Genomic DNA, 17,211 nt, shown 5'->3' on the forward strand with positions numbered 1-17,211 from the left:
ACCTCGAATATCCCAAGGGTTTTGGTTGAAGAATGGACTAAAAATTAAAATATTTCATACCGAGAATTGATCGCTCTCTTTCTCTTCTTCTCTCTCTCTCTCTCTCTATATTTCTCTAGCTACCGAGCGTAGTCCATCATAATGGCTTGGGTACTATTAATTTACACACAAAGTGATTTAATTCTTCTTTTTTTTTTGTTCCTACCGGTTGCCCACTTCGTTACGGGATACCCCGGGAAAAGCACATTAATTTTCCACCTCATTGATGGATGGTGCAAGGGAGGGGTGAGTCCAAAAAGCGGTTCAGTCATGGACGGGCAGAGCACCCGACAAATGGTAAACAGGTTGTACGGCGAGGAACAGATAACAGATAACAGACACAAAAAAAAACACCACAACTAACAACATATCACACCCGATAATTAACAGCATAAGGCGAAACACACACCGCTGTGTCTGGCGGGTTTCGGACAGTTTGCGGAACATGGAAACGTCTGGTAATAAAATATTTATCGATGTTCACCAACGCGCCCTTTTCCGTTATTGACTTAAATCATGCTCCGTTCGCTATTTGTCCAATTTCTACACCCCCTATGGGGGGTCTCCTCCCCCACCCGGGTAGTTGGCACGGAAAGTCATCGTGTCGGTGAGATTTATGCACTGGCACGATCGGTTGGCTTCTGTACCTACTCCCAACCCACGCCACACATCCACCACATACGGTCCCCCACACACCCGTTGGTTCGGTGGGGTGCAAAAGAATGAAGGATTCGTTTCTCTTTTGTCACGTAAAAATTTCCCAAAGCTAAGCCCAACCGTCACTGGCAAATGTGTCGCGCTACTTGTGCCGAGTGTGCCGGGACGGAAAAATTCAACCGGAAAAGCGACCACCACAAGGAACCCCCCACGTGGAAAACCCTCTCATCACTTCGGCTACCAAGCGTCTCCATCGCACATGCACGGACGGACGAACGAATTAGGCAAACAACACTTTCGACCAGGGACAAAACATAACATGAAAACGCAACTATTGCACGGCACGATAGGCTTAACCGATACGCAAGGATACGTTCCTGTTCCTGTTTGGTTTCATTTTCTTTAAGGTGGCTAAAACTTTACACTGTTTCGTTTTTCTTCAAATTCTTTCCTAATGTCATTATTATTTCTCTTGCAGTTCACACAGTCACTTTTGCGGTAGAAAAAAAAACGATTTAAAACAGCAAAACTAATACCTTACATTAAAAGGATTTGTTTTAATGGTGGTCACCTTTTTTTTTTGCTTAATGAACTTCAATTTTTGCACGCAATTTCTTCACCAAACAACAAAAAACCGCGTGCGATGGATGTTTAATCGTAAAGACAACACACACACGTCGCTGCACACTGACGACTGCGGAAAACAGATCTACCGTCGAGATGCGAAACCGATTTATCGACACATGCATACACAAGCGCACACAAAGCACAAAATCGACGACGTTCCAGCGCGGCAGCAGAGCTCCGTACGGTGCGAAACCTCCTCAAAGACTAAAAATAAAGTGCGTGCCTATCGCCTGCCGGACGCGCTCTTCGTACCGATGCTGCCGCGACCAGTTCGGGGCGGGATTGTGTGGGGAAAGGAGAGGGGAGGGGGGGGGGGCTTTGCGCGTGTGGGTTTCTGTGTATGTGTGTGCCGATTGCGTGTCCGCGCGTGCTGGAGGGAACCACCGTGTATGCACGCGTGTACCGAGAGCTTTCGGAGAGTTTGGTGAGAGGTTTTTTTTTTTTACAAAACCAAGAGCGAAACGGCATGGCGAAATGCGAGAGCGCTAAACACGAGCGGTGCGGGAGTGAACGGTTGCGTGTTGTTTTTCCACGTAACCGCTCACGGTGAGCAGCTCTCCTAGCCGCTCACGGCGAGCTTCGGTGCCGCTGTGTCTCACTAACACATGCGAACGGCAGGATTTTCCACCGATTATTACAAATTTCTCCACCATTAACCTGCTGGAGTGTCCTGCCGTGGCGCTTCCGCACGGTATTGATAAACTTCCACGTCCCACACCGTACACCTCGTTTTTTTTTTGCTGCTTTAGTTTACAGAAAATTGGGATACACAAAAAAAACGCACAGAATATCCAACAAAACCCCACCACCTGTTTCACAAACGGAAATAACATCAATGGAAAGGGAGGGCTAACCTGTAAGATGTTGATGTACCTGCGCTCGTGTTAATCCTCCAAAAACCACCACACAACACCTCAACAAGATGGAGATCGCTGACAAATTGATCGATAGTGTCGAGATCGTGAACCTGAACGAACCACGCGTTCCACACTATGCGAGACAGTACGTGGTACTAAACCGAGCTACCGACCTTCTTCAGCAAACTCCGAGACTACTCTTCGTGTTTCTCGTTGTCGTTTTCCCCGCACACTCAGGAAGCAAGCAAGCTTGCCGACGACTGTGCCGCGCCAAACTGTCGTCGAAATGTTAGCACCAACACACGCGCACATTATCCTGCCACCGGACGGCTTCTACCCGCACAGTAACGCGAGCGTGCACAGCCAACCTTTGCCAGGGATCTTCCTCCAAGCGCCACGGCCAACGGAAAGAGTGTGTTGGAAAGCGATGGTGGCAATCGCTACCGATTGAGAGGGAAAAGCTTCGGAAAGCTTGCCAGCAATCGACAACCATCTGACGTACTGTGCACGGCTGCGCATTCCTGCCACCGCGGGGACGAACTTCACGAAGGACGAACGGTAGCGGACGGCACACAAACACTCAAGAACGAAATAAATTGCAAAGAGTAAAAAAAAAACACACACACATTCCGCTTGGAAAAGCTGCTGATGTACAGCCGATGTTTGATGGCTTGGGGTGCTAGGATGAGAAAAATCATCCTAGAAAGCCTTTTAGCAACAGCAGAGCTTTCAAAAACCAGGATGTGGAGCTTTTAGCACAGTGAGAAAAAGCCTTTTCGAAGGGATTCCTCTTTTGATTTCTCCTTACTAGAAGGGAAAAGCATGTGCTCTAGTCGATGTTGTTGGTTGATTTGTAAATCATTTTGATTTATCTTTTTTTTAATTTTGTTTGTTTAAATATGTTTAAAATTAGTTAATTTTTGGTTAAACTGTCACCGCAATTATTATCATATCACACTTAATTATGAGTAACCTAAACTAGATGTTGAAGGTCACGAAATTACCATCCACAAATATTAAACACAATATTCAAAACTGATCACAAATTAATACAAAGTACTCGGAACTTCTGGGCAAGCAGTGCTGCAGTAGCGCATCTGGTCGAGAGACTCATTTTAGCTCCTTAAACGATCGCACCAATATATCCTCGGGCACCGCAAGTGTCCTCTACCGGGAAGCTCCGCACAATACAACCACAGGGCACAGACGGGAACAAACTTTGCTAATATGTCTCCAGAGCTCACTGGAGGTATTAATTTTATTAGTACCGAGCAAACGGTACGACCGACGCAAAACGATGGACCCCACTAACATAATTTCCAACTGCCAAAATCCATAAAAAGATGTCTCACGGGAAGTGACATGTTTGGAAAAGGTTTTCAGTTGTGTGGACGAATGCGGTAAACATGATCGGATCTTAGCAGAAAAAGTATGTAATGTTGTGAATAGCAACAAACAAAAACAAAGTCAACTTCAACTTCATTAAAAAAAATAAGTCGTATTGCTAAAAATGGTTGGCTATACGATGTAATAATTAAATGGAATTTAAATGCAAATAATATTGAATTTATAATTACCAATTAGTTTTTCTGTAACAGTAGTGGTCATCCTTACCTGGAAAAAAACAATAGAGTAGAATTAGCACGATTGTTTAACAAATAAAAACACAAAATTTCAATGAGATGCATGTAAATGAATCGGGATGATGTTAATTACAAACAAGTATAAATCTAAGCCAGATAATGCTCCGGGAGCATGCTTATAGGCAGAAAAAGCACATTTTTCTGTGCAAATATTCCACGTTCATTAGCGTATTGGGTTGCAAATGATGAGCGATACCGATATTGTTTCCCACCCATCGCCCGGTTCGGTTCGTCACCCAATCAAAACCAACTGGATCGGTCAAACGTAGCTAATACAAGCGCACCGTCGCCAACGTGGGACCGCAAGGAATGGCGCCATCTCAACCCAGCCAACTTATCCGCAAGCTTAGCAAGCGGGCCAGCGGTCAGCGTGTGGCGGGTATTAATGGTTGCGGTTGGAGCAGATAATGATGTCATCCGGAAGCTTGCCGGCCGCCCTGCCGAGATATGCATGCCGGCCGCCGGGGTTCCGCGATGCACGCACGGGTCGGTAATGGATTTCGACGGACGTAGCCGGCAAGACGACGATGCGTCCTAGCATGACGACGATGGACGCCGTGCGTTCCCGCCCGTGATAATGTGTACAGCAACGCATTGCCACAATGCTGATTGATATGCATAACGCGGTCGATGCCGGGGGCCGTATTCGCGCTAGGACACGGCCGTGAAGTCGCCACGGGAGAATTGTGCTACCCTGAAACTTCTTCAAACGTGTTTGGGCACAGATTGTGGACACGGCGTCAATCGTCGAATGACACGCATTCTCTAATTACGATGCGTGTCACCGCTTGCCGTCCGGCTTTTGCATCAAAGCCTGACCTCAACACATCGTACACCACTGGAGGCCGATCCACGCGGGGAGGGGAAGCAACCAACCCATGACCATCATTGTGCAAATGTCTACGACGAGTTAAGAATCACTCGCGTTAGCCTTTATAACATGGTGGTAATTATGCAATGGGCAAGATTGCTTTACAACTCACTAATGGACGTTGGGATCAGAGCTTTTTCCTCACTTTCCTTTACGTCAAGCTAATGAGGAAAAATCATTTCCTATCGGAAAAGGAATATAATAATAGAAACGAAGCAAACAATCCATGCTGCCTTGCTTATAACATAAATCTGGCGTCGTTTTTGGTTGCTTAGTGCCTAATGTGCTTTTATAGACTTAGAAGCATACTTGGGACAGACCGTTCCCATAGAGCAATAGGTAAGTAAGCTGCTCAACACACCACAGGCGCAGAATCGAACCCAAACTACACCCTTATCCTTGTTAGCTTAAACTGGCAAATAAATAGTCGGTACTTTTGAGGGAGTTTTTGAATAAAGTGTGTAATTGCATGTTAGCTTACAGTTGGAAGAGGGTTAAGCTAACAGCATTTGCTCGAGCAAACTGAATGCTCGAGCATTCGAGCAGTTCTCGGTCGTGTGTTGTGCAGAGGCAGTATGATGGTGTGACAGAATGCATCATATCAAAATCAACTCTACATTAAATAAATCATTCAAATTTACTCTACCCGTGGTGCATGGTCAGGGAAAGATTTACCCTTAACTTATCTTAATTCAGCGGTAAATAAAGAAAAAATTAACATGCCTCAGAGATCCAATGTAAACATGTTAAAACTGTTCGAAAGGGTAAACTAAGGACTGCAAATTTTCCCTTACTTTTTATCCTTAAATAACCCTTAAATTACCCAGTAAATAGGGGTGATTTAAGGATAATTTAACGAAATTTGTCTCGCTGGGTTTTATGTTAAAAATGTCTTTAAAACGCTTCACGACACAAACTCTTATTGTGGTGCTTGCTTAGAGAAAGTTTTTAGCATGCTTATAGAAAGTTTAATTAAACAGTAAATAATGGGAAAACCAGCATGTCTAAAAGAAGCAATGCCCAAACTGCTAGAAAGGGTAAATTAAGGAATGCTAATTTACCCTTAACTTTCCCTTAAATTATCATGTAAATTAAGGGTAATTTGAGGGGTAATTTAACGGAATATGGTTGGTTGAGTACTGTTTCGCTTACGACGGAATTCTTAAGAATTCTTTTCTTTTCGCTCCTCCAACAATCATCTCTTTGGAACCATCCAACATTGTAAATAGTGTGTTCTAAGACTATAAATAATTTATTTAGTAAATTGCGCTTAAAAAATTAAACCTGTTATGCTTTAACAACATTAAATATATGCTTTTTTATGTTTTCATTGTACTCACTAAAGCATAATATTGATAACAACTCACCATGTGAACGAACAATACATTGTACCTACTTCATCTGGTCCGTCGAAACGGGGTGGTAGTAAATCTCTGCTCGAAAATCCACCCAGTCGAACAAACGAACGTGTGGCCATAAATTATTCTGTGCAAATAACACTACCAAAACCGCACTCATCCATCAATTCGCATCGATCGGTCGTGCAGTTTTCGTAACGGATGCAACCCTCGCTGCGTTCAAGCTGGACAAATTGCAACCAAAGCCTGTAAACGATAACGAGTGCTTCCAAGTATTTCCCCTGCTCTAGAGCAGTGAACGCACGTGCTCGACGAAGACCCGGGCTGGTTCAGCGAAAAACCTATAAACAAACGATGCAATTGCTGTGATGGAATTATGGGAAAATAAATAACCGGATGGAGCTAGCTTTAAATGTCATCTCCCCGCCTCGGTCGCAAACACGCAGGTTCTCCATAAATCGTTACAACAGGGTGTAAGATAATCTAGCTGCGGAAAATGGGAACAGCGAAGGGAAAGTAAAGGACACAACTCATATCTCGCGCACGAACGTATAATAACACCAACAATTAGGCGAAATCAACGCTACTTCGGAAAAGCGCAAAAAAAAACCTTATGTGACAAACTTTCCGGCAAAGTTTTTCGCTGCTTCGCTAGCTGCCTAAGCTGTGCGTTTTCCACACCACGCGAATTTTTCACGGCGGGTATTCCCTCTCCCGCTGGATCAAAAAATGACAGCCAAACACGCAAAGCTATCAACTTTGATAAATTTTCATGTAGACATTAAAAACGCATACTTCAAAAGGCCAACTGTGGTGTGTTTGGTGCTGATGGATGGACTCCAGGGAGCTGCAAAAAAAAATGAAGGGGTGGAAGGAGATCCTTCAACCCAAGCAGGGATAAATTAGATCAAATTAGGCATGATGGAAAGAGGAGCTCAAAAGGGCACCACCCATGCCACCCATCAAAAATTAACCTTCATTTTCTTCAAAAACTCGCTCCCTGGGCGCCTTCCGAAGGTGTGTAATAATCACAACTGTCCAACCCCGGCAGCCCCCGGAAGGTTCAGGTTTCCGCGAGGGATCAACCAGCAGCATCGAGGGCGGAAGGGGAAGGGCCACAACAACACCACGTACTTGGAGCGTGTTGAAAAGATTTCACAACCCATGTTCCGGCGCTAATTAACATTCCCGTTTGCTTCACCGGCCGGCAATCGCTGCACAACGGCACGATTGTGCTGGTGGACTTGCAGCACCAGATTTGTTGTGGTGTGCGTGCTTTGTCCTGACGCGCGAACTACCAGAAATCGGAGCCAGGGATTCACGGGCAAGCAGAATGCGGAATGGGAAGCCCAACCATTAGCAAGAGGTAGTTTAAAGCCCCGCCAGATTACTACCGGGCATGGCCCGCTCGTGGTACGTTCCTGATGATTGTTTATCCCGCGCCCAACCCCATCCCGAATGGCGACGTGATCCAGCAGATAGGTTAATTTGTTTCGACACCGCTGGAAGCCGCTTCTTTCTTCCTGTTTGTAGTGCAAAACTTCTTAGAACAAAGTGAGCATACTAAACAGCGAATGGTCTCATGATTGTGCTTCATCGCGCAGCAAGAATGCCACCAGAAGGCGTGATTCTGTTCCACAAGTACGAGAACTCGCAGCCACACTACTTATCACACGCTGGAGTACATTCCAGGAGTATCGTTGTGCCCACTGTTTCAGCAAAACCACAATTAATCCAACAACGATTCACCGTTGACTAGCAATCAGCGAACCGATCCGTCAAACGATTCTCCAAAAAGGAAACGAAACGACCTGCACACGGGTGAATCACATAATGCTTCTTTGGCCAACTACCAGCACACGATGGGTGTATGGGGGGGGTAACCATTGTTTCTACCGCTCCTACCATCCTTCCTCTTGTACAGTGGCCATCCGGGGGAATCGGGCGAGCAAACCCCAGCGCCCACCTATTCACTAAACCTACCGGCCTCATCAGCAGGAATGACGATGACAATATTTATCGTCACCCGACATGAAACATCAATAATCCTACCCTTTCAACGCGCGCGGCATCAACAATCTGCTTGTCAACACGAACCACGAACGGTCCGCTTGTGGCAGGCGGGATTCGTAAGGGCGATGGGAACGGCACGACTAGACGTATCGGTGCGTAGGCTGCATCAAGGATTTGCCCTATCGTTACTAGCATTTACTGGGGCCAGCCCTGGAGTACTTCGTGTTTGGCGAAATGGTACGTAGCACGTCCATTTTCTAGCGCCCAACATACTGGGTCGAGGTTTAGTGGGTAATCCATTTATTGGGAAAGTGCCTATTCCAGCTAAAGCAATGGACACTTCACGGTATGGAAACGACAGCGCCGATGATACGGTGCTGGATCACTCTGAATGGAGCCCTTTCGTACCATACCAGCACACTTGCAGCAACAGAGCCGCTAGTCAACGCATCGTGTTAGAGTTTAATTAGTCTACATCAACTGCACCGGAAATAGAAAACGACCGATGGTGCCTCTACGCAGTGTGTGCGTCAAATTGACATCACAGAAAAATGCGTAGCACTCCCTTGGCGCTGTGAGTTCTTCTAAAGGAGGACTTTAGGACAGCAGCGTTATGAGACTTCACTACACTCGAAGCTGTCAAAAATGATAATACTCAAGCGCCCAGCACCGGAAGTCATCAGCATTCGGAACTCGCACTCCAAATGTGTGCTCACCTTTATTGCATTATGTCCTTCTGCTAATGGTCGATAGGAACCCTCGCCCTCGCCTTCACGTTTTGGATGGTCAATTTTGGACAGAAAGGGGGCGCGTGACGTGGAGTGCATTTCAGGCACCCGCGCTCAGCCCCAGCACGAAAATTCCAACACACACAATGGCCACTTGTTTGCTGGCATAAGGTATACATCGTTCCCATCCCGATCGTAGCGATGCACACTGCGCGTTCCCCTTCGCACGATAGCTCACGCAATAACGCAAGCAACAAATGAGCGCCCGCGTACGTGAATGCAAATGTGACCGGCAAAGGTAGTGGATGAGTTTCGGTGACCGAATGGATGGGACTCCGGACCGTACGATGCAAGCGAGAACCATACCCGGACCGGACGCTCCATGCAACAGGGGGAACAGTACAATGGAGCGATTAAAAGTGGTCAAATAAAAGGTGACAATGAAAGTGATCGTGTTCGGTTGGAGAGCACACAGCACGTCGTAGTTTGTAAAGACATTGGGTGGAACTTCACGGACAGGCCTGTATTAAAACGTTGCTCCTGCCCTGTACGTAGCGAGCTTTCGCAGGAAGCGTACAGAGTTATGGCGGTGGTCCGGTCGTTAGCGCCGTTGAATCGTGATCATCAAAAAGGCATCATTATTGAACCTCACTTGGAGGTTGATTTATAATTCAAACGGATGCATATCGTTGAGCTCAACAGTATATCATCATCGTAACGCAAAAGGTGAACTGCTAAATATCAATTATTATGTGGAATTTGAGAGAATTCCAAGCTATCTAGCGCAATGGGTAATTGAAGAAGATTAATGAATGAGGCAACAAGTGATCTCCTTCACTTTCGACAAGTTAACCACCTCTAGTGGTCAAACCAGGTGCATTCAGCAGCCATCCAAAGGTGTCTTATCTTCCTCTTTCTTGAAATATTGTGTCTAAACAGCGAACTAAACCACTCAGAAGCACAATTGTTCTGACTGATCTCCACATACCATTGCTATTTCGCCGTCAAAAAAAGCTCCCAACAGTGTCTGGGATTGATGCGAATACCTCACAAAGTTTGCTGCTACGCACCACAATTTCGCTGCAGGAGAAAAAGTTCTACTACCAAACTTATTTCGCATTCACCACCGCACACGGAATGTGAATTTTCACGCACAGAACACGGACTAGCCGCAATAAAAACACATCAAAACCAAAGCTACAGCAGAACAAAAACAGCGGCCCGCTTTGCAAAGGGGAGGAGAGCGAGAACTGAACTGGAAATGTCAGATCCACCGAACTAAACAAAGCCTCCGGAATAGCCAGACCGGATTGTGTGGAAACATAGATGTACGATGGAAGAACTTTGCCAGTACAAAAAAAAACCCACACACGCACGCAGTCAGATCGATGTTAAATCCCCGGGATAGAAGATGCAGTGGAAAGCATCGGAACGTGCTGGGCAGCACTCTAATCGCGGTGTTGAGTGAGGAAAGCCGGAACACACCAGTCAGTGGCGGGCAGAGTTTTCCTCTCCCCCCACCCAAAAAACCCCGGTCAGGCAAACGAAAGCGCACCCGGAGCCCATGCGAAGCGGGCATACTGCTGGGCGAGACATACTTTTGCCATTTTCCACTAACCAATGGCGGTGCGTACAATGGGCATTCGCTGCACACTGTTCCGCCTGCTGCGATATTGCGGTAACGTTCGACTCCATTACTCCATTTTGAGATCTGCTCCAGCTCTACAGCGGCGTACCGTGGGGGTGGCGTACTGGGCGCGAGGTTTCCCTTTCCCTTTCTAACACGTTTTCGCTCTTCCTTAGGCACACGCTCACGATCATATTAACGATTGTTATGGATGATGTACGAGATGTGAGGTTAGGTTCAATTGCGTGCAAACATCGCGGCGCAGAGGAGACTGCGGCTGCTGGGTGCGGTACGTGTAAGCGCACCTAAGGCACCGTCATCGATACATCATGCGACCGATGCCGATGCCTGCCCGGGGTACAGTCTAATGATGACGAGCGGCAGACGCGCACCTAACCTACAAATGAGATAAATGTAATCATCAACCACAACTCGTAACCGGTAAGTACGGTGCTCTTTTCTCGCTACACAGTCAAACGGGGACGGCGGGATGGAGAAGGGATGATATTTTGAGCTACAAGTCACTGGTGAAGGGCCACCAATAAACGACGCAATATCGACAGTCGTCCATTAGCGAGATATCTGCGAGGCATTACTAACAGTGTAGGTACAAAAAAAAGGTAATAAGACGATTGTTACCCTTTCTACCGGAGGGTCAGCATCAGTTGGTATTCAGCAAAGTCGCTGAATAGTCCTCCACCGTATCAATATCGCCAATAACTGGGTGGTTGATTGATTGGACACCGAGTCGTAGATATAGTCATCCAACACAACGTACAGACGACTCGCATGCACGGCTTTAAAGATGGCCATTAATTATCAGATTAACTCCGCGATACTACCACCATCAGAAATGCTCGAAACCGGCTCACTCTAGTCGCGATCACGGAACGGCACGGAAGGTCATGACATGCATAGATAAATGTACCCATATCCTACACCAATCATTACATTAGAGCCCCACAACTACCTGTGCAGGTCGCAACCGCAGTACTACAGCATCGCGTCTTATCGCTGCGTGGTTCGCAATTCGCGAAACGCCACCCATCGCCAAATACACACCACAAACAAACGGGAGCGGGGCGGAGTCGGCAGATAATTACAAACTAAGCAAGTAGCAAATGAAACTAAAACACTGAACCCCGGGGAGTGGGCAAAATATTTACATTAGACAAATACCAATCAGCTCCACCGCTCCAGTCCCTCTTATCCGCGCAACCAAAATGTCCGCCCATCGCCCCAAAACCAGCGGCAATCGGCAACGCTGGAAGCCAAGAACTTCTTCCAAGCACCGGAGAACATAAAGAACAAACGCATTGGCAATAGGGCTGCTGGTGAGTAAAAGATAAATAACGATGTTTTTCCAACTCATCATATCACAGTTGGAGGTGAACGATAAGAGATTGCAGGGGTGAAATAAAAATTCGCTACATATCGACCAAATCTTGCGGGAATTTGTTCGCTTTTGGGGCGAGCCACATTCGCTTTGATGTAAGTGCACGAATGAGAACTTGAAATACGGCTGGCAATATTAAATGTGCCGGTGGAAATTATACTCAACACGGAAGAACAGACGTCAGCAAACACAAATGCACAACAAAAAACAATGGGAAACGGGTGAGAGATCTTAATCTTAACATTTTTTAACAGCTTAATGCAACTAATAAGTTATCGCGTAGAATGAATAATTCGTGGGAAGATGCTTTAAACCAGGCCCATAGTTCATTGTCTAGTGGTCATCTCAGTAATATCTCACTAATAAGTTGCAACTCTCTAATTCTATGTCACGACAGTGACACACGAACTGTATGATTGAACTTGGAGGCCATAATTGGAGCCTTGGAGCCCTAGTCTAAAAGCATCCTTATCGGGCTGCCCGATAGCATCCTTATCGGGCTGCCCGATAGCATCCTTATCGGGCGGCCCGATAGCATCCTTATTGGGCGGCCCGATAGCATCCTTATCGGGCGGCCCGATAGCATCCTTATCGGGCGGCCCGATAGCATCCTTATCGGGCGGCCCGATAGCATCCTTATCGGGCGGCCCGATAGCATCCTTATCGGGCGGCCCGATAGCATCCTTATCGGGCGGCCCGATAGCATCCTTATCGGGCGGCCCGATAGCATCCTTATCCTTATCCTTAACACAAATAGCGCCCGATAGCATCCTTATCGGGCGGCCCGATAGCATCCTTATCGGGCGGCCCGATAGCATCCTTATCGGGCGGCCCGATAGCATCCTTATCGGGCTGCCCGATAGCATCCTTAACGGGCTGCCCGAAAACATCCTTAACGGGCTGCCCGATAGCATCTTTATCGGGCTGCTCGATAGCATCCTTATCGGGCTGCCCGATAGCATCCTTATCGGGCTGTCCGATAGCATCCTTATCGGGCTGCCCGATAGCATCCTTATCGGGCTGCCCGATAGCATCCTTATCGGGCTGCCCGATAGCATCCTTATCGGGCTGCCCGATAGCATCCTTATCGGGCTGCCCGATAGCATCCTTATCGGGCTGCCCGATAGCATCCTTATCGGGCTGCCCGATAGCATCCTTATCGGGCTGCCCAATAAGGATGCTATCGGGCCGCCCGATAAGGATGCTATCGGGCAGCCCGATAAGGATGCTTTTAGACTAGGGCTCCAAGGCTCCAATTATGGCCTCCAAGTTCAATCATACAGTTCGTGGATATTCCGATAGCATCCTTATCGGGCTGTTTGATAACATCCTTATCGGGCTGCCCGATAGCATCCTTATCGGGCTGTCCGATAACATCCTTATCGGGCTGCCCGATAACATCCTTCGGTGATACACTTCGGGGCCCCTCTAGTATCCGGAGAGAGTTAATGCGACGCTTTTCTAGCCCATTTCTAGGTCAATTTATGCAGTTTTTCCAACTAAACAGCTTTTTTCGGGCCCCTAGGCGGCCGCCTTCTCTGCCCACCGTTAGATCCGCCACTTGTGATTGAGTGCCGATCTAACAGCCGATCTCCAAAATCACTGCCAAACCGAACGCACCGCCAGTGAATGAATCTAAAAATATTCACCATCAAATGTGCAACCGGCACCAAAAATAGTTGCCGACGATCCGTGCTCATTGTGGTCTCGTGATTGAAAAGGCTATTTTCATCGGCCAGAATTCAAGAAAGCAAGAGCGAAACCGCCCGCATGCATGTGACTCCGTGCGACGGTGAGCTGTATTTCGCCAAGTATCTCGTGACAACTTTCACTCAGTTTTGTGTCTAATTTCGCTTCACCTTTCAATGCAATTCTTCACTGTCGGTTCGAGTGGAGATGAACATAATAGAACACACTTAAGGCGTACGTTAGTTGAAGTCCACCAGTCCACGCCGATTAGAATGCACGCGTTCGCTGCATGTTAATACAATGTATTTGGACTCTCTTTCCACACGAAACCGCAAGCTGTTCACCAATGTGTTAAAAATAGTCAACAATTCATGTTCACCTACATTTTTTTTGGGTACGGCTATCACAATCTCCGCCTAAAAATACCATCCCTTTCAGCTCAAATCAACCGGCACTAAGAGCCGGTGCAGCAGCTAATTTATTCTCTCATGGAATGGAAGTGTGTTGCTTATTGGTTGGTGTCTGCTGCTTTAAAGCTAAAAATAATAAATTAAAGTTCTAGTAAGAATACATATTGTTTCGCTTTTTTCGCTGCATTCCGACATGGTTGCGGTTAGCCAGCATTACGAGCCAATCGTCAACGACTACGATAACGCACGTAATGGTGATAAATCACTAGCTAAATTGATCTCAACAATTCCTCATGCTTCTCTCACCGAATTCCCGGCAGCGAAGATGACACGTCTACCGTTTACACCACACATACCCCCAACTCCCGGTGCCATATGTAGCGGTGAGTAAAGGATAAATGTGTGCTGCGACGCAAGCGTAACATTTGGGCGGTGAATGATATTGTTTGAGGCGATTCATCATTTTGGATAATTTCGATTACCACAAGTGACAACAAATTAGATCTCGGTAGATAGCAATCTTGGAACGATGGTAGACAACACTCTGGCTCACCCAGCAATGGACGACGCGGCAGGCATGCGAGGCCACCGGTTCGAGGCTCCAAAAAAGATGACAGGTGTGCTTGACCGCAAAGCTTCTTGTGGCAAAATAATTACAAATAGCTTTGAGACTATTTATAACACTCGCCTCGTTTACGGTGCTGTAGCTATCGCACACAGCATCGTACCCAAAGTCATGGGATGTTCGTGCAGCACTAGCACAGGACGAGCGAAAGTGCCTGTCGGAAGACATCAGACATCGGATGATGCAGGCAGTGATAGTAAATTGTTTCGCCGACAAGATGGGCAACCCGGTAGGGCAGACAACGGTGTGACACCCGAACCGAAATTGAAGGGAACAAACAAGCGGTGGTTTTTGGTACGGATTTTGTGCCGGCATAATAGTGCTTCCCCACTGACAGGTAATATTAAGCCACACTTGCCAAAGGGACTGCCTTGTTAAGACTGAGAAACAAATTAACAAAAAGCGGGGTTTTGTGGTGCGAATTGCAGCGCTTTAGGCGTTTTCGTTGAGCGCATTGCATTCATTCAGGGGATTTATCGAATGGGAATTGGGAAGAACGTGTATGATGAATAACAAACCGTCAAGCATTATTGCTTTGTGTGTGGTTGCAGGTCCGGACATGGTTAATAGTCTACCTATATGGTTTGGCAAGGCTGTCATCAGGGATTTTGCATGAAGACACGCATCGGTATAGGTTTTATTGAGGCTGTACAAAGTACTGACCATCAAAGCATACTGCCATTTGCCAATTTGGTTATCGATCTTCTGTACAGTCTTCTCCCTTTTCTAGTCCCACATGTGCGTAGCATCCCTGTCATCATTTAACCACTTGCACAGTGGCTCCAGGCATACCAGCGCTGGACCGAAATTCCAACACCAGAACCAAGCGAACCAAAACCCGGCCCACACCGTTGCAATGCACACCACGCATAGCTGCCAGGGCATTGCTGATGAGAAATTCGTATCTACACATACCATCGATAGCTGCCCACCGCACCGATACCGCCGACACACTACTTTCATACTAACGTCAGGGCCCTTCCGCTACCGCCTCATTTACGGGTTTTATCCAATGTATTCCACAGTACGCCTGAATGGGTACGGGTACTTGATGGGAGATTCCCGCGTAAGCCTATGATATGCACCGTCCAAACGATCCTGGAATTCTGGTTTGTTCACAGTGCCCACTACCAGCACACACACACACACGACAAACCAACCCCAAGTGGTGATTATGGTAATAACCCGTTTGTTAGCGGGGTCAAGGCTGCGGACGGCCCTTTTCGATTGTTGGCGATTTTCATCAAACGGCAACAAACTAACACACACACACACCCTCCCACCTCACCTCACAATTGGTAGTGGGTGGTATAAATTAACGATAGTTCAAAGCAATTCACACACCGGCGGTAGAAATTGTATGCAAAATTAGGATACACGGTTTGCCGATTGTTGAAAAGGATACACATTGGCGCTCGTGCGAAGGGACGTAAACGTAAACATAAATACTGCTTAGCGGTGCAACGGTTTGTGCAACAAATCAACGGCCACCGTAAACGTGCTGTTAAGTGCATTAACGGGTACGCGGCACCGGTAGTGTGATTTATGGTGAGCGAATCGTAATTCCCTTCTGTACCACGGTTGACTACACACCGTGATGTTCCAGTTATTGTTGGTGGAAAATAATTACCACCTGGCCATTGCGGGAGCAATTCAATTGCTGTATAATCTACGAAAATTATTACCTTTCGATCAATTAAAGTATTCTGCACAATAGAAATTAGAACATAAATAGGTACTGCAGAATATTGGATATTTCAGATATAATATTGCGAGATATTGGATATCTCAGATATCTCCAATTATCGAATCGTTCTGTCCTTAGCTACAGAGAATTAAAGAACTTTCCAAGTCCTCTGTATGACTTGGATCATCGTCAAAATATTAATCAACTTATACTCATTCCAATTATTACCTAAATTGTGTACCGTATACTTCACAAGCTAAAGAGGGCGAAATAAATTTTAAACGTTAATTCGCACCAGCATGAAAGCACTCAGGAAAATAAACGAAGCTACCTTAGGCACTTGTGAGCCCGGGTTAAAACCTGGTGCCCGTGTGGGGCAAATGCCACTGACGGAAAATCCGCCGAAAACAGCACACCCAACCTGTTTTCAAATTACTCACTCAAAAATTCATTCGTGACTATTGCCAACAAAATTCGCCGAGGTGTTGTTGACTCCTGGAGAACCGATTGTGGATGGTGACAGTGTATAGGAACGGACAAATTATCACCCACTAAGCACACTGCTCTGGTGAAGAATTCCACATTCCAGGAGTTGCACTCCATCACAGATGACGGCTCTGTATCAAGGGTTTCGGTCAAGCACCGGTGCGCAGGAGTGTGCTGTGCTGCTTGGCGGGAATGGATGCGCTCGCAACGAGGTAGAAAACAGTAGAATAGAAGTACCTTCATAATCCTGCATCATGCACTGACACCTCTCGGTTTTTTCTTCCTCCTCTCACAGCACTAGCAAAAGGGAAGCACTTTTCACCCCGTGTGAATAGTTGGCTCACACGTTCCTGCCGAGCGGGGAGCCCGTGAGCCATCGCAGCGAGGTGCTTTCGAGTGCTATAATTGTTGCCTTCACTCAAAACCCGACCCGCGGTCCCAACTGCATGCTGGCTTGTTCCGCTCACGAGACGCGCAGATTATAAAGTAGTAAAAATA

Source organism: Anopheles marshallii, chromosome 3 (genome assembly GCF_943734725.1).
Source record: "Anopheles marshallii chromosome 3, idAnoMarsDA_429_01, whole genome shotgun sequence".
In the NCBI taxonomy this organism is placed as follows: Eukaryota; Metazoa; Arthropoda; class Insecta; order Diptera; family Culicidae; genus Anopheles; species Anopheles marshallii.